The following is a 7,238-nucleotide window of genomic DNA, read 5'->3' on the forward strand; positions in this document are numbered from 1 at the left end:
AGACGTGGCTGCACGATCCGTTACAGATATGTGGATAAGATGCCTGTCATCTCGACTGCGAGTGATACGAGGCCTTTGGGATCCAGCACGGTGTTCCGTGTTCCGTGTTACCCTCCTGAACCCACCGATTCCATATTCTGCTAACAGTCATTGAATCTCGACCAACGCGAGCAGCAATGTTGCGATAGGATAAACCGCAATCGTGATTGACTACAATCCGACCTTTATCAAAGTTTGAAACGAGATGGTATGCATTTCTCCTCCTTACACTAGGCATCACTACAACGTTTCACCAGGCAACGCCGGTCAGTTGCTGTTTGTGTATGAGAAATCGGTTGGAAACTCTCCTCCTGTCACCACGTTTTAGGTGTCGCCACCGGCGCCAGCCTTGTGTGAATGCTCTGAAAAGCTAATCATCTGCATATCACAGCATCTTCTTCCTGTCGGTTAAATTTCGCGTCTGTAGCACGTCATCTTCGTGGTGTAGATATTGTAATGGACAGTAGTGTAGGAAGGAATAGAGGAGGTGCTCCACCAGTTGAAGCACTCTTTGACATTACATAAACACTGCTACAGGTTTTAAATACGGACTACTATCTGATGTCTTACAATATTTCTCCAGAAATGGTTCATTTCCTTCTTACGACGAAAATAAGACCCATGAGTTTAATTTTCGCACTAGAATCGGTAATTGTTAAGTTGTCTACCTGTATGTAGTCTAACATGAAGATTTTGTAACATTCTTAAATGATACGCTACGTCGAAAAAATGTACTACTTGACGGAGTGTAAATTAACAATGCAAAGTTATTCCACAATTTCGACAGCTTGCCCCTTTAATAAAGAGTATACTTAATTGCTAGTAGTTGCTGAATAATTTTACAATTTATTGATTGTAATATCGTCCATAATCTCTAGATTTATGTATAGTGACATATATACCAATAATATTATATCTTAGACGCACGACGATCTTCAACCAACTCTAGCCAAGTTGACCGCCTACCTCTTCCTTCGGTAATCATTTCACGGAATTTATTTAGATTGTTGATATAGCTTCTGGGACTGTAGAACATCTAAAACTGGCGTCATTCGCAGCAAAAGCAAGGTGTCGTAGACGATCTTGCACAGTTTGCACGCCAGGTGTGGAAGAGCATGTACTGAGACGAGGAGAGGATGATCCTGAAACAAATGTGCGAAGATTTCGAGCTACCCGATAGTGCCGGGTTGTCAGTTTTGCTCAAGCAGATACTTTATCCATTTCGCTTACAGTATGTGTGTGCTCTTAGGCCGCAAAGCGATCATGCCACAATGAAGTTCTGCAAATGGGTTGTAGGTTAGGGCATTGAAGATCCAAGCCCGCAGCTTGTATTTTTATGAAGTGGGACTAACATGGGGTAGAATCATAAATTGCCACCATAGGCATGTGAGGGTAGATGCAAATCCTCTTTGTGTTGCTCCTGATATCTATACATTAGTCTATAGACTGTGTGGTCCATCTTGTAGTTGTATTCGAGACGTAACATTTTTTGCATCTATATGTCATTTACAACAGACGTATGCAGAATACCTGTCCTTAATCAGTTTTAGTTGAGCTCTACATTGAGGATATGTGTTCTGATTAGGTCTGTTGTGAATGATGTATACATACAAAAAAATGTTGCGTCTCAATTATAGTTAAAAGATGGAGCCCGCAAACTACAGACTAATATATAGATACTTGGAGCAACAGAAAGAGGAATCGCATCTGCCCACACATGCCTATGTGTTGGGATCACCTTCTACTCGTCTCAATATACGCTACTCAACACCTGGCGTGCGAAATGTGCGAGGCCCTCTACGACACCTTGCTCTTGCTGCGAATCGCTGCAACACTCTGCTGAACATTTTTTTCTGGTGGACTGCAGCAGTGAGAATGCCGTTCTGCGTACTTGACACAGTGCTGCCAATTAGCGCTGTTGACCAACGTAAGCCACAGCAGATTACCACGTCTCCCATTTTCCGCTTGCATTAACAGCACTCCAGTTCAATATTTACCTTGTTCATGCTACACGGAGCATAACCCAGCACGACACACTAACGACATGGAAGGAACGGCTGATGTAGGAGCCATTTGTAAGTGCTATATATGACGAAAGCATAGCACTCACAGAACTAAACCCAGAGCCGAACACAACAATCAAGAAGTGCAGAATAAACAACAGAAAGGCAGCCTATACCTCTGAGTAGTGACTGTACCTGACACAAGTTTCCAGCCTTATGTTTATAATACTTTTTTCTACTTTTCACCAGTAAAATCTATGTAAGAGTAGGAGATACATTCGTTTAAAACATTCTGTATGAGAAATAATAATTGAGGGTTCTGGGGCCAAGTGCTATTCTGAGGCGAAGAAAGAAATCCATGATAGCCCCTGCACCGTGTTGGCTCGTTCTATGTTTTACATCCTTGCCTACTGGCCTCTGTATACTCTCCACGTGGCGCTTTGGTGGCCCCTTAGTAGAATCTTTGGCTGTAGTCCTTTGGGCAGCTTGTTGACGACATTGGTGATTATTCGGTCGTAGTCAGGTGAAAGAGAGATAGTGGCACATCTGACGTGCGGTGGGCTGTGCATGGAGAATACAGGTGCGCGAATATCTAAGCGGCCAGTTGTCACTAAAGTTTTGTTGGTTGGCAGCAATTGGGCCTAAGGAAGACGCAGCCGATCTCCCCTGTATTAAGGAGGCATATTTGCTGATATGGGGCTTGGAGTGCTATTCATTTTCTAAAGCTGTCTGATACGCCATTACAGGTAAGGTACACATTACTTTATTGCCGCATGTGTTTCCGTGTTGAAGTTGTTCCCGTCATGTCTGTGTTCCTCAACACTTTGTTTCACCAACTGAAATCGTCTTTTCTACCTCTGCTTGACACTGAATGCCACATTTGTGTGTTGTAAAATTGCCTTTACTTACAATTTGTTCAATGTCTGCTTATTTGACAGTTACGTCTGAAACTGTCATATGTTCTAGGCCGCCACGTTTGCTAGTGGCCACTAGGTTTAAACTGTATCTGATTTCTGATGGGAGTTGTTGCGTCCCTGACCGATGTAGTGATTGTAAAACTGCCTACAGCTGTGGTAAGCTAATGCTAGCAGCAAATCAATCTTGGCTCTTTGCGTATTTGGGTTCCTTTACTCTGGTGTATTTACTATTTCAGGAATGTTAATACTGCATTTGTTTCAGATATGACAAATGTGTTATTCATTTCGACACATCGAAATTAAACACATAGCCAGTTTGTAGTTACCTTATACTTCATTACAAACACATGCTCTTAATGAAATTAACAGTAACAACGATTATAATGAAAGGCACCTGCCCCACAGAACCACCAGGAGGAGTCAGATGAAAACATTGTTCCATTTATGTCCGATAGACACAGATCTTTCACAATTTACTCAGCCAGTTTTCACTTATTAAAACCATGTCCATAAAACCATCATTAATCAAATTTAACTGACATAACTGAATCACACAAACCTTATAAAAATGCTTCATGACTTAGAAACTGGCTTTCACATAACTCATATCAAATTCTAAAACTGTTTCTAACTACTAAGACATTTTCCATGGACTGATCTTAAGCAATTCTAACAAATTAATAGTATTATCAGATTTCTAAGGTGGCAGGGGTAAAATACAGGGAGCGAAAGGCTATTTACAATTTGTACAGAAACAAGATGGCAATTATAAGAGTCGAGGAGCATCAAAGGGAAGCAGTGGTTGGGAAAGGAGTGAGACAGGATTTTAGCCTATCCTCGATGTTATTCAATCTGTATGTTGAGCAAGCAGTGAAGGAAGCAAAAGAAAAATTCGGAGTAGGTATTAAAATCCATGGAGAAGAAATAAAAACTTTGAGGTTTGCCGATGACATTGTAATTCTGTCAGAGACAGCAAAGGACCTGGAAGAGCAGCTGAACGGAATGGACAGTGTCTTGAAAGGAGGATATAAGATGAACATCAACAAAAGCAAGACGAGGATAATGGAATGTAGTCGAATTAATCGGGTGATGCTGAGGGAATCAGATTAGGAAATGAGACACTTAAAGTAGTAAAGGAGTTTTGCTATTTGGGGAGAAAAATAAATGATGGTGGTCGAAGTAGAGAGGATATAAAATGTAGACTAGCAATAGCAAGGAAAGCGTTTCTGAAGAAGAGAAATTTGTTAACATCGAGTTTAGATTTAAATGTCAGGAAGTCGTTTCTGAAAGTATTTCTATGGAGTGTAGCCATTTATGGAAGTGAAACGTGGGCGATAAATAGTTTAGGCAAGAAGAGAATAGAAGCTTTCGAGATTTGGCGCTATAGAAGAATCTTGAAGATTAGATAAATAGATCGTGTAACTAATGAGGAGGAACTGTATAGAATAGGGGAGAAGAGAAATTTGTGGCACAACTTGACTGGAAGAAGGGATCGGTTGGTAGGGCATATTCTGAGGCATTAAGGAATCACCAATTTAGTATTGGAAGGCAGCGTGGAGCGTAAAAATCGTAGAGGGAGACGAAGAGATGAATATACTAAACAGATTCAGAAGGATGTAGGTTGCAGTAGGTTGGGAGATGAAGAAGCGTGGAGAGCTGCATCGAACCAGTCTCTGGACTGAAGACCACAACAAAAACATCAGATTAATACACTCAACTATGCTTCTCATTGGTATTACCTACAGATACGAGGTTCACATTTCAGCCCCAGAATATAATAACAGCATATTAACTAGTCTTAAAATGGGGCTGTTTCAACTTTACTTTGAAAATTAGTGATGGACGCGAGCAAACTGAAAGGTTCTAACAGATACAGGAGATTCACGGACCAGAAGGTGAAGTAGAACTATACTCAACTTTGAGCTACAATTAAGCTTCCGGAAAACCACAACGCTCCACCGGAGAGATGGAATTGCAGGACACTAACAACGTAACCATTGACACCGATGCAGGTCCTTAAATTTCCCTCTTCCACCGCGATACCCTGATCGGAGTTTGCTCGCGTCGACCGCTATCAGTTATCTGAAACACAAACACATCAGCGGCAGACAACATTCTGGCGTATCAGATACATAAAACATATCTACCCAACTGGTTATAAATAAACCTTTAATTATACACGGCACAAAATGAACCCAAGCAGTCGTGACCTACTTGTCCACTTTCCCTGTAACGGCTCTTAAAATTTGCTTAGCCAATTCTCTGGAACAAACAAATAAAATAACATAGAAAAAGGAAACAGGAAATATTATTTCGGCCCGCTCTCTAACGCCAGGCACAGACTTATGCACTACTTGGTATGACCTCTAGTTACTCGTGTCTATCTTTTGTGCGTAGCTAGCAGTCCCCTAAATGCTGCCAACATATCAGGCGGCCGGACCAAATACAGTGACAAGTAACTGAAACAATGAAGATAGTTTTCAGTGCACTCGGGTATTCAATTAACATGAACAGAACCCACCAAGGAACAATTCGACGACTCCAGTTCATTCACTTTGAGTAACATGTAACAGTAGCGAAGGAAAACTGTTGGCGTCGCAGTTAAATAGCCATTTGCCAAATATGCGAAGAAGACAAGCAGGCATCGAAAATCGACTCACAACGATTGGGATGACAATCGATGGAGACTGGCGGCAGCAGAGCACGAGATCAATGATTTCGATTGTAGTCGTTTGAGAACTAGCACTGAATATTTGGCTGTTACCTTCTAAGCCAGTTAATGTGACTGAATGTTGTGTGTGGCTATTACATTAACTTGTTATATTTATTGCAAGAACAACAGGTTAATCTTTAATAATTCTTGGAAATTTTTCTGGTTGCTGCTTGGGGCCTCGCTCATGTTGAGCTTTGGTCTTGGTCTTGACGTATGATTTACACGCTTGCTTGGTTTCTCTCAACTTTCCGAGCTGTTCGTAGCGTTTGGCGACGCTGCTTTGGGGTCATACTTGTTACCCGCCGGTCCACGTGCGAGCCTGATCGCGTTGGCCTTATACATGCGCGCGGCCAGCGCGCCGCTTCCCATCTCACCGTAGCCACCGAGACGTTACGCCTACTGGTTTGCTACGGCACCCCTTGTAAGTTGAGTTTCTATCTCGTAGCAGTCTGGTGTTAATTCACCCAGTTGTCCCGTCATTTTCTCATCTTATTCAGACTTGGTCTGCGGCGCCTGTCCCTTCCATGGTTTCCTTGCCTGAAGTTCTTTTTTCCTTTTTTTTAACGTAATAGTTTCGACGTTGATGTAATACTCAGTTGTTAAATAGTTTTTTATTATTTTTCCACGGCAGTACCTTGAATATGCCAAGGAGCCTTCCTTGATGCATTGAATGTCCTCAAATTAAGTGATTCACTTTGGCTATGGTTGTAAGAAATCTGTCTTTTTATGTATTCGTATTGAAACTATCGTGTATTGTTTATCTGTCAATATGAATTGAGCAGTTCCCATTTCTAATGTATGTTTGAGAAATGCTCTATATTTATGGTGGTATGATGGAGTAAAAGAATTCAAAAGAAATAAGTTTTGCAAGGAGCTTTCTCTGATTGTTTTCAGAATTGTGAGTTAGCTTTGGCCAGTGTTACCAATAATTTTTCATTTGTTTATATTGAATCTGTCCTTCTGTTTGCCTGAAAATCTGAATTGAAGAGTTCCCTTTTTAATGTATGTTTGAACAATATTGATGGTCGGTAAGATACAGTAGGTATGTGTTTGTCAGGCAACCACATTTTAAGATTTGTCTGTGCAATAAAATATTGTTGAAAATTTTTAAATAACAAATGACTTGTGATAAATTGCCTGCATTTTCCCATGCCAGTTTACTTGTTCCTTTATTTTGAGGCGTCCATTGCCATTTCAGACCCAGCATACCGTCGATGGTTTAACTAAGAAAGAAAAATGTGATTTATCTTTGAAATTCGATGATTTATACAAACATCCCTATCAGTGAAGTAATTCATATCATTGAGTCTAATTTATTGAAACATGAATGCTGTTGAACTAGTGAAATTTATAGCACTGCTTTTATTTCAATAAAGTGCACCAGAAAATGAATGTCCTAGGCATGAGTATCTCACTTGCTTGGGCAGTTGCAAAAAGCAAGTAAGATAAAGTTTAACACGCCGTCAAAAACGCGGTCACCAGCTTTACGAGTATGCAGACGAGCTAATCGGCTGCATAGAATTGCTACAAGATGAGGTGAATTTGATGTACAGCTGGATGCTAGCA

This window comes from Schistocerca piceifrons, chromosome 3 (assembly GCF_021461385.2).
Source record: "Schistocerca piceifrons isolate TAMUIC-IGC-003096 chromosome 3, iqSchPice1.1, whole genome shotgun sequence".
In the NCBI taxonomy this organism is placed as follows: domain Eukaryota; kingdom Metazoa; phylum Arthropoda; class Insecta; order Orthoptera; family Acrididae; genus Schistocerca; species Schistocerca piceifrons.